The 12,232-nt window shown below is 44.2% G+C and overlaps 1 long non-coding RNA gene across 1 annotated transcript in view; it reads left to right on the top strand.

Moving 5' to 3' along the window:
- The window catches only part of LOC141271118 (uncharacterized), a 115,852-nt gene that overhangs the window by 64,294 nt on the left and 39,326 nt on the right, over window positions 1-12,232 (top strand). The window contains exon 3 of the long non-coding RNA XR_012321836.1: window positions 4,337-4,392. This is a non-coding gene — a long non-coding RNA (uncharacterized lncRNA). The remainder of the gene's footprint in view (window positions 1-4,336; window positions 4,393-12,232) is intronic.

Raw genomic sequence — 12,232 nt, 5'->3', positions numbered from 1 at the left:
CACGCCCACGACCACATGCCTTACTCCCTGCCTTCTTCATCTTGGTAGACTGATAAAGATAGGCAGAAAAGTACTAAGGGCTTAGTGTGCTTATTCCTGAACAGCTGCTAACAGGTATAAGAAACACTAATTTTATAAAGTGTGCACTAGACTTTAATATGAGCTAATGTGGCCTACACAACTGTAAAGTGGAGTGTTTGGTGAACTTTATTTAGGTTTTTTTTGTCACAAAAAGACACTGGATGTGCCTAAAGATGTAATAACGATAGTATCACAAACTTTTTGTAGCTATTACAATGTAGGAAGGTAACCTACAATGCAATAGATGAGGCTGCAAAAAATAGGCTAATACTAATCTGGCTGGGGCTGCAGGGCCTAATGCTGCAGAAAGGCTCCTCTAACTACTCCTATATAGTGTGTTTGGAACCAATTTAGCTGAATACAGATGGAACCACCACACTAATAGGAGAAATCAGGAAAAATTATGAATTGGCAAAAAAGGACAATGTATGAGGCAGTGACACACACTGAGTGCACTACAACCAGACGTGGTTGAAGCACACACTACAGGGTGAGCTGCACTCACACACCAGACCTTGCAGACAGCGGTGAACAGTACAGATGCAGAGCACTGTGCACTAGCGCTGCAAGACCAAAAAAATTTATCTATCTACTCCTATATAGTGTGTTTGGAACCAATTTAGCTGAATACGGATGGAACCACCACACTAATAGGAGATATCAGGAAAAATTATGAATTGGCAAAAAAGGACAATGTATGAGGCAGTGACACACACTGAGTGCACTACAACCAGACGTGGTTGAAGCACACACTACAGGGTGAGCTGCACTCACACACCAGACCTTGCAGACAGCGGTGAACAGTACAGATGCAGAGCACTGTGCACTAGCGCTGCAAGACCAAAAAAAATTCTCTATCTACTCCTATATAGTGTGTTTGGAACAAATTTAGCTGAATACGGATGGAACCACCACACTAATAGGAGATATCAGGAAAAATTATGAATTGGCAAAAAAGGACAATGTATGAGGCAGTGACACACACTGAGTGCACTATAACCAGACGTGGCTGAAGCGCACACTACAGGGTGAGCTGCACTCACACACAGAGACCTTGCAGAAAGCGGTGAACAGCACAGAGAACTGTGCACTAGCACTGCAAGGCACAGCGATTTATAAAGTAGCTTGGGTAAAGCATAATAGACCAAATAGGTAGCTAAAACTGTCCCTCAGAACAACAGCATCCTATCCCTAGCTGAATTCACAGCAGAGTGAGCTCAAAATGGCGGCGGCGGCTTTTATAGTGCATCATGACATCATTTCAGCAGCCAATCACAGCCATGCCATTAGTTAAGATGCCTACATGCCTAACAGGATGTGCCCACACTTCTTAGGATCCTCATTGGCTGAATAAAATGAAAATGGCTCATTGCATTATGGGAACTTCCGATTCCGGTATACGATATTGCAAAAGTATTGGAATTAAGTATCGGAATTCCGATACCGCGAATATCGGCCGATACCCGATATTTCAGTATCGGAATGCTCAACACTATTCAGGACACAATAGTGCACAGCATTCTTTATCCTGCATGAATATGGAGGGGGAAGGGAGGGTTTGATGAGGGAGATGATCCCTGTTACACAATTCCTTCCAGTCCTTATCTTCCTGCCCGATAATACTCTGCACTGTTAGTTCAGGGAGTTTATCTGACCTGTTTTTAGTTTCCCTCCTGATCTGAATCCTGTTCAGTTGCCTTCTGTCAGATCCAGTTAAAACACCACCTTTCTCTTCGGCTTCAGCCAGACTACAATAACAAGTTCCCCAGAATCCCCCAGGTGCTCTGCTAAAACACTCCCTGTCTCCTGTGTTAACACCTCTAGTTGCTGGATGCTTCTGGAGCACAACACTTCCTGTCTCCTGTGCCTGTTTTACTTTTAATAGTTGCTGGATGCTTTTGAAGCAATAGCACTCCTTCTGCATGTCACAACAGTCCTGCACATAGTATGATGGCCTCGCATATAGTCCTGCACATAGTATGATGGCCCCGAATACAGTCCTGCACATAGCATGATGGCCTCGCATACAGTCCTGCACATAGCATGATGACCTTGCATATAGTCCTGCACATAGTATAATGGCCTCGCATATAGTCCTGCACATAGTGTGATGGCCCCGCATACAGTTTTGCACATAGTGTGATGGTCCAGCATACAGCCCTGTGCATAGTATGAAGGCCCCGCATACAGTTCTGCACGTTATAAGATGGCCCTACAAACAGTTCTGCATGTAATAAGATGGCCCAACAAACAGTTCTGCACGTAATAAGATGGCCCCACATACAGTTCTGCATGTAATAAGATGGCCCCACAAACAGTTCTGCACGTAATAAGATGGCCCCACAAACAGTTCTGCATATAATAAGATGGCCCCACATACAGTTCTGCATGTAATAAGATGGCCCCACATACAGTTCTGAGCGTAATAAGATGGCCCCACAAACAGTTCTGCACTTAATATGATGGCTCCACATATAACGGCCCACAATTGATGGCCACCACATAGTATGATGGCCCCCACATATGATGGCCCCTACAGTATGATTGCCCCTACAGTATGTTGGTCCCCACAGTATGATGGTCCCCACAGTATGATTGCCCCTACAGTATGATGGCCCCCACAGTATGATGGCCCACACAGTATGATGGCCCCCATAGTGTGATGGCCCCACAGTATGATGGCTCCCACAGTATGGTGGCCCCCACATTATGATGGTCCCTATAGTATGATGGCCCACACATATAATGGCCCCCACAGTATGATGGCTCCCACAGTATGATGGCCCCCACATATAATGGCTCCCACAGTATGATAACCCCCACAGAATGATGGCCTCCACAGTGTGATGGCCCCACAAAGTTCTGTTTGATAAAGAAAATAAATAAATAATTACCTACCTTGTTCCCTGCTGCTCTGGCTGGGCTGCGGGTGGCTGCTGTGTTGCTGGGGCCGTGGCTGCAGCGTTGCTAGGGCCGGGTGCGGGAGAGCAGAGTGCAGCTCTCTGCTCACAGAATGCGCTGCCGCTGACACATAGCAGTGTCAGCACGTTCCCAAACTTCCCTTCGCAAGCCACATGACATGTCACATGTGTGTCTCGCAGCGTGCGTGAGCCCTGGCCCGGTGATGCCGAGCCACCAGTACAGGCACCCGGAAAATTAAAGGGGCCGGCAGCCGTAAAAACGGGCTAGCGGCTTCCCAAGCAGTGAAACACCTCGGCCTACCGGGAAAGTGCCCGTAAGGGCGGATTAGCAATCTGGGCCTGGTAGGAATAAATTATAGAAAGTACCAGATCCTGAAGAAAATTCAAGAAGGACAGAGAGCAGTTAGATTGGCGAGGGAATAATCTTACTAAACAAATGTGTTTTTACAGCACACTTAAAGCAGTGAATAATGGGAATTAATCGCATTGCTCATGGTAGTGCATTCCAGAAAACTGGTGTCACATGGGAAAAATCTTCTAAACAGGAGTGGGTGGTTTGGACTGTGGGGGATGTTAATCTTAGATCATTTGCAGAATGAAGAGCATGGGTAGCATGGTAGACAAAGATGAGGGAGGAGATGTATGGTGGTGCCGAACTGTGGTGAGAGTGATAAGTTTAAATACTCTGAAGCGGATGGTTAACCAGTGCAATGACTGGCACAGGGTGAAGGCATCAGTGTAGCGGCTGGAGAGAAATATAAAATGCATTTAGAATATTTTAAATCCATCTTTAAATTCATATGTTAAAATGTTACAATTCACCAAAATATTGTGTTGCTGAGTACATTGCCACTTTAGTAAAGCAGAAAGCCATCTTAGTATTGACTAGATGTTTGAACGTACATTTTCCATGATAGATGTAAGAACAACGTTCGGGTGCTCTATAGTCATTTTTATTTCTGATTGTTATGGCAACTGCAATTATTTGAAGCCTTCAACATTAACCCAGTCTCAGTTACTATGGGAACCGTTTTCAGTCTGTGATATCTTTCTCCTGTCCATGTTACTAACACATAAATTGCAGCAATAAGTTATAGTTGTTATGTATGGATTTTTTCCTGCACACAGTATTGGTTTGTAATAATCTATTAGCTTTCATCACACCACATTTATCCTCTATGGCAAATATTGTTATGTCAATAAATAGTATATAAATGAAAGCACCAATACTCCTACAGCTGTCCAAGAGTACACAAATGCAAAATAGATGCTCTTTAGCATACATTCGTATGGCTTATGTATGCCATTGATTTGAATACCTTTACATATTCCAGTTTTACCGCTATCGTCAAGAGAGAAAAGAAAAAAAATGGATCTGTCAAATGGATGGGTATGTATATGGAAGCTAAGCCAATTGCAGGCTTGGATACAGCACTCTGTGAACAGCCAGCTTCTTTAACAATAACCTTTTGTGGCTTATCCTCCTTGTGGAGTGTGTCAATGACTGCCTTCTGGACATCTGTCAAGTCAGCAGTCTCCCCATGATTGTGGAGCCTACTGAAACAGACTAAGGGACCTTTTTAAACGCTTAGGAAGCCTTTGCAGGTGTTTTTTATTAATTATTTTAATTTACTAAGATAACGACTTTTGTGTTTTCATTGGCTGTAAGCCATAATCATTAACATTAACAGAAATAAATAGTGTTGAGCGAGTATGTTCTATTAACCCTTTCGCCGAGTATGCTCGGGCCGAGCTCCGAGTATTTACAGCTGCTCGGTGATATGTTTGAATCCCCGTGTGCATGATTTGCAACTGTTTGACAGTTTTATTACATGTGAGGAATGTCTATTTTTTACACATTCCTCACATGTAATAAAGCTGTCAAACAGTTGGAAATCATGCACACGGGAGCGATTTAACCTTATCACCGAGCAGCTATAAATACTCGGAGCTCGGCCCGAGCATACTCGGTCAGAACATACTCGCTCAACCCTAGAAATAAACCCTTGAAATAGATCACTCTGTTTGTAATGACTCTATATAATATATGAATTTCACATTTTATATTGAAGAACTGAAATAAATTAACTTTTTGATGATATTCTAATTTAGTGAGATGCACCGGTATATCTTTTTAATATATCTAAAAAACTTTTACTTGAACTCCTAATAAACATATATTGACATCATTTTGTTAGCAGTACATTAAATTATAATATACTGTACATCTACATCTATAGTACACACAAAAAAATGACAGAGATTTGAGAAAAAACACAAATAGGAAAAGTCACAGCCCCAATTCTTGAAGTCTATTTTATATGTGTTTATTTGTTGTTATTCTTTACTGCTTCGTGGGAGGAGTTTAGCGATTACAAATGATTTTGCCTAATTAATCAATTGCAACTTTTTAAACCCTTTATGACCTATGACATATAGGGCCTCCTTTTTGGTGCGGGCTCCGGTGATGAGCCCGCAACTTTTCAGACACATAACAGCTGATTTCATCAGCTGACATGTGCCCTTAACGGCTGTCAACATGTTAAATGCCATTGTCAATCTCTGACATGATCGTGCCGGAATCTGCTTAATTAGCTCCGCCCATTGGCGCCCCTGTCACGTGATTGCGGACCCCCTATGGGTTGGCATGACAACCCGGGGTCTGCAGGAGACCCCTGTGGTTGTCATTGCCGAACTGCTATGAGTGCCGCCCCGTGGTAGCAGATTATAGCCCAGCTATGTGTAACACAAGTGATCGGATGATCGCAGCTTCAAGTCTCCTAAGGGGACTATTGAAGCTAGTGAAAAGTAAAAAAAAAGCTTTTAAAAATATAAAAAAATATATAAATGTTCATATCACCCCCCTTTTACTCCATTCAAAATAAAACAATAAAAAAAATCAAAAATACACATATTTGGTATCTAGAGATGAGCGTTGTTCTACTCGAACTGTTCGCCAATCTCAAATTCGAGCTGTTTTGGGCGGTGTTCGAGCCGGTCGGCGAACACGAACAATTTGAGAAAAATTCAGCTGTTCGAGGTTATGTTCGATAACTGTTCGTGCACCAAAATCATAACTGGATTTTTTCTCAGTAATGATGAAAATTAATGTTAATACGCAGTTTGAGTGTACAGCGGGGCGGGGGGAGGGGCAGGGGATGGATCTCTGCAGGAACAATGAAGATCTCCATTTTTTTTTCTCTTTCCCGCATTTGCAGTGGGGAGGTGCAATCTGTCAGCCTATCAGCAGCGCACACACGGAGCGAAGTGCTTTTTTTCACACAAGCAAGGGCATGTGTGATTGGCAGTGTATGTCACATGTCCTTGCCCTATAAGACCAAGCCATTTTCCCCGTCGCCACCATTTTCTCACTGCTGCAGCTGCGTGTTAGACGGCACCGCTGTTGCTGTGTGCGCTATACCTTGTTAATTTCAAGCCAATTTTCGCACAAATATACAGATAGCTTGGGAGTAGGGAATAGTTGTGATTGCAGTCCTTTTAAGGACTAGGTTACAGCATTTCCTACGACTTTTATCAAGCAGGTCTGTGCTCTTAAATAGATAGATTGTGGGAGTAAAGACTAATTGTAATTGGAGTCCTTTTCAGGACTAGGTTACATCAGTTCCTATCAGTTTTTGCCAGGCAGGTCTGTGCCAGTGCTGTGCAAGTTTTTTTCACAGCATTTGGCTGAATCTAGCAAAGCTAATCCTTTTTGGCCTATTGCAGAGTGTGTTAGTCAGTGGAGTAGCCTATCTGTGTTGCAAGATATACCACCTGTGTATAGAATACCAATTTTTTTACTGCACCTAGTGAAGTAAAATCTTTTGGGCATAGCATCATTCTATTAGTCCATCTATACTGACCTCCATCAGGTTGCAAACTGAATATAATTTTTTTCTGCATCTAGCTCTGAAAAAATATTTGGGCTTCTAGCGGTGTGTGGGACTTGGTCTATTAGTCCATCTATACTGACCTCCATCAGGTTGCAAATTAAAAATATTTTTTTTCTGCATCTAGCTCTGAAAAAATATTTGGGCTTCTAGCAGTGTGTGGGACTTGGTCTATTAGTCCATCTATACTGACCTCCATCAGGTTGCAAATTAAAAATAATTTTTTTCTTCATTTATCTCTGAAAAAATATTTGGGCTTCTAGCAGCGTGTGGGACTTGTTCTATTAGTCCATCTATACTGACCTCCATCAGGTTGCAAATTAAAAATAATTTTTTTCTGCATCTAGCTCTGAAAAAATATTTGGGCTTCTAGCAGTGTGTGGGACTTGGTCTATTAGTCCATCTATACTGACCTCCATCAGGTTGCAAATTGAATAAAAAAATTTTCTGCATCTAGCTCTGAAAAAATATTTGGGCTTCTAGCGGTGTGTGGGACTTGGTCTATTAGTCCATCTATACTGACCTCCATCAGGTTGCAAATTAAAAATAATTTTTTTCTGCATCTAGCTCTGAAAAAATATTTGGGCTTCTAGCAGTGTGTGGGACTTGGTCTATTAGTCCATCTATACTGACCTCCATCAGGTTGCAAATTAAAAATAATTTTTTTCTTCATTTAGCTCTGAAAAAATATTTGGGCTTCTAGCAGTGTGTGGGACTTGTTCTATTAGTCCTTCTATACTGACCTCCAGCAGGTTGCAAATTGAATATAATTTTTTTCTGCATCTAGCTCTGAAAAAATATTTGGGCTTCTAGCGGTGTGTGGGACTTGGTCTATTAGTCCATCTATACTGACCTCCATCAGGTTGCAAATTAAAAATAATTTTTTTCTGCATCTAGCTCTGAAAAAATATTTGGGCTTCTAGCAGTGTGTGGGACTTGGTCTATTAGTCCATCTATACTGACCTCCATCAGGTTGCAAATTAAAAATAATTTTTTTCTTCATTTATCTCTGAAAAAATATTTGGGCTGCTAGCAGCGTGTGGGACTTGTTCTATTAGTCCATCTATACTGACCTCCATCAGGTTGCAAATTAAAAATAATTTTTTTCTGCATCTAGCTCTGAAAAAATATTTGGGCTTCTAGCAGTGTGTGGGACTTGGTCTATTAGTCCATCTATACTGACCTCCATCAGGTTGCAAATTAAAAATAATTTTTTTCTTCATTTATCTCTGAAAAAATATTTGGGCTTCTAGCAGCGTCTGGGACTTGTTCTATTAGTCCATCTATACTGACCTCCATCAGGTTGCAAATTAAAAATAATTTTTTTCTGCATCTAGCTCTGAAAAAATATTTGGGCTTCTAGCAGTGTGTGGGACTTGGTCTATTAGTCCATCTATACTGACCTCCATCAGGTTGCAAATTAAAAATAATTTTTTTCTTCATTTAGCTCTGAAAAAATATTTGGGCTTCTAGCAGTGTGTGGGACTTGTTCTATTAGTCCTTCTATACTGACCTCCAGCAGGTTGCAAATTGAATATAATTTTTTTCTGCATCTAGCTCTGAAAAAATATTTGGGCTTCTAGCGGTGTGTGGGACTTGGTCTATTAGTCCATCTATACTGACCTCCATCAGGTTGCAAATTGAATAAAAAAATTTTCTGCATCTAGCTCTGAAAAAATATTTGGGCTTCTAGCGGTGTGTGGGACTTGGTCTATTAGTCCATCTATACTGACCTCCATCAGGTTGCAAATTAAAAATAATTTTTTTCTGCATCTAACCCAGCCAATAGTTTTGGCCTAATACCACAGTTTGGCCACTCAGCTCTGCTCGGTTACCATCCATTGTTTTTTTGTGCAAACAACTCCAGAGTTGTGAATTAGTTAACCACCAAAATGAGTGGAAAAAGGCCTGCTGCTGGTGGAAAGGGGAATAGGCGTGTTGGGAAGGGGAAAAAAGGTTGTGTCCGTGGGGTAGGTGCAGAAGAAATACCATCTTCCAGCCAAACTAAAATGTCTACTTCTTTTAGCGGACAATGTGATAAGATCCCTTTCTTACGGCCACGCCAATCGCTACAAATTCCAGATGAGGCACAAAAACAGCAGGTGCTTCAACGGATATCAAGTGCTCCTTTAAGTGGGCTCTCCTCCACATCAACTTCAACATCACAAATACTCCAGTCCTCAAAGGTGTCACCCAAATCGCACTTGCTTCCTCACAGCTCCCAAATCTCCAGCTGCCCGTCTGAGTATGAGGTAGAACAGATGGTTGAGTCTGCAGAGCTGTTTACTCATACTATAGCCTGGGAATCAGAGGTCGACTCCAGCGCTTCTGTGAATCCAGACGAGGAAATGATCTGCACTGATGCCCAGAATCTTTATGAGTCGGATCCAGGACCAGACGCAGAAGGTTCTGACCATAATGTAGACCCTCATTCCCAAACTGTAACTCCTGTTGGTGGAGACAATGAGGAAGACGATGATAAGACTCAAATACCTGATTGGAGCGACAACTTTAGTTTTTTGTCAGGGCAGGAACAGGTTGGCTCTGAGGACGACGGGTGTGATAACGCACAGGGTGATGATGATGAGGTCGGAGATCCCACTTACTGTCAACCCACAGTCAGCCAAGAGATGAGGTCAGCAGAGGAGGTGGAGGAAGATGCTAGTGACGACGAGGTCAGGTTGCGCCTTCCTGGACAGAGACGTAGTACTGGAAGCACGTCAACAACTGCATCCTCAAACACAACTCTGCCTCTCACCACAAGTCGTGGTGGCTCTTCAGGTCGCATGGGTGCTAAGCCTTGCATAGCCTGGGCATTTTTTCAGATCGATAAAGATGACCCAACTCGTGTTATCTGTAACATTTGTCAGCAAAAGCTAAGTAGAGGCCAAAAAATACATAGTTTGAGTACTTCATGCATGAACCGGCACATGGACATGAAGCATAAGTTGCAGTGGGAAGCTCAGTGTGCTACAATGCGGCCTAGCCGGCCGGGCCAACCACCGTCTGCCATATCTTGTGCATCCGCGGCCTCTTCATCCTCTGTGACTGGGGGAACAGCAGTCACACCTGTTTTGGGGCGCAGACCTGCCACCTCTTTACCCGCAACAGCCAGCGTGATTGGCAGGTCATCATTTTCTTTGGAGGTGGTAACACCAGCTGGTCTTGAGCGCTGTCCGACATCGATAGCACCACCTTTGGATCAAGGCAACCTAACATGTCCGCCTGCATCTTCCTCACAGACCGGCAGTTTGCCGGGGACACCCTTATCAACCCCGTCTAAGCACAATAGCCAGCCCTCGGTCCCTCAGATGTGGACAAGTAAAAGACCATTTCCTCCTAGCCATGAGAAAGCTAAGAGGTTGAATTTCACCATCTGCAAGATCTTGGCTACAGAAATGCTGCCTTTCCGCCTGGTGGACACAGAGGATTTTCGAGACCTTATGTCCGTCGCAGTGCCCCAGTACCAGATGCCCAGTCGGCACTACTTCTCAAAGAAAGGTGTGCCTGCGCTCCACCAGCATGTCGCACACAACATCACCGCTTCTTTGAGAAACTGTGTGTGTGACAGGGTGCATTTCACCACAGACACTTGGACGAGTAGGCATGGACAGGGGCGTTACATGTCGCTGACTGGGCACTGGGTAACTATGGTGACAGCAGGACAAGGGGCTGCTGTCCAAGTCTTGCCGTCCCCACGAGTTGTGCGTCAATCCTTTTTATGTCAAAGTTCCTCCACTGCTTCTGCCTCCTCAACCTCCTCTCGGTCTTCCACCTGCACCCAAAGCCTGTCTGGTCATGCCACAAGCTTTCTAACTGCGCAGAAGGGATCCTGCACACCTCCTTACTATGCTGGCAGTAGGGCTCAACGTCATCAGGCGGTTTTTACATTGAAATGTCTGGGAAATGTGAGTCACACAGCTGAGGAGTTGTGGTCAGCTCTGGAGAACCAATTTCATGAATGGTTGTCTCCACTGGACCTGAAACCAGGGAAGGCCGTGTGCGACAATGCTGCAAACCTGGGTGCGGCCCTTCGCCGGGGCAATGTCACACACGTGCCTTGTATGGCTCACGTGTTGAACCTGGTTGTCCAGCAATTTTTAGCCCACTATCCCAGACTAGATGGCCTTCTGCAGAGGGCACGGTCGCTGTGTGCTCACTTCCGCCGTTCGCATCCCGCAGCTCAGCGACTTACATCTCTACAGAAGTCGTTGGGCCTGCCACTTCACCGGCTAAAATGCGATGTGCCTACCCGGTGGAATTCAACTCTGCACATGTTGCAGCGACTGTGGCAGCACCGACAAGCCCTGGTGCAATACGTTCTGACGTATAGCCTGGGCCAACGAGATTCAGAGGTGGGGCAAATCACGCTGGAGGAGTGGTCTCAGATCAGGGACCTATGCACCCTTCTGCACAGTTTTGAAATGGCGACGAAGATGTTTAGTGCTGACGATGCCATTATCAGCATGACTATTCCGGTGATTTACATGCTGGAGCACATGTTAAACAGAATTCGGAGTCAGGTGGTGGCACAAGAGGAGGTGGAGGAAGTAGAGGAGGAGGAGTTGTATGTGGAAGGGCTAACATCTGCAAGGTCCAGACAGTCGGCAGCACCAAGGCGGCAGGCATGTGAGGGTGGGGGAGATGATTTTACCAGGGCGCATGGTAGCAGCCAAACTAGTGAGGAAGGTGCAGGAGCCCAGGAAGAAGTGGAGGACGAACTGATGGAAGACTCATCAGATGAGGGAGACCTTGATCACATTTCTGTTGTGCGAGGTTGGGGGGAGAGGACAGAGGAAGGAAGCATGATTGTTACCTCGCCACCAACACAACAGGGACTTGGTGCTCCTGGATGCGCAACACACATGAGTGCCTTCTTGCTGCACTACCTGCAACATGACCCTCGAATTGTGAGAATTAGAAATAATCCTGACTACTGGGTTGCCACACTGTTAGATCCCCGGTACAAAAGTAAATTTGCAGAAATTATTCCTGCCATAGAAAGGGATGCACGCATGCAGGAGTATCAGCAGAGACTGTTGCAGAATCTTACATGTGCTTTTCCACAAAATACCAGTGGTGCACGTAGTGAATCTCACAGTTCCAACTTGCCAACCGTGGGACCGTCAAGTGTTCAGCACTCAAACCGTAACAGAACCACAGTATCTGCTGGTAACATCAATTTTGCGGAATCATTTCACCACTTTTTTAGCCCATCCTTTGCAAGGCCACAGGAGACAAGAAGTCTGACACATAGTCAACGCCTAGAGACGATGGTACAGGAGTATCTCCAAGTAAACTTTGAAGCCACGACTGTGTCACTGGACCCTTGCTCTTTTT

This window comes from Phyllobates terribilis, unplaced genomic scaffold (assembly GCF_046119375.1).
Source record: "Phyllobates terribilis strain yellow unplaced genomic scaffold, ASM4611937v1 Scaffold_5__5_contigs__length_657084704, whole genome shotgun sequence".
Lineage (NCBI taxonomy): Eukaryota > Metazoa > Chordata > Amphibia > Anura > Dendrobatidae > Phyllobates > Phyllobates terribilis.
The sequence above is the reverse complement of the archived record's forward strand: the minus strand, read 5'-3'. Positions and strand labels throughout refer to the sequence as shown.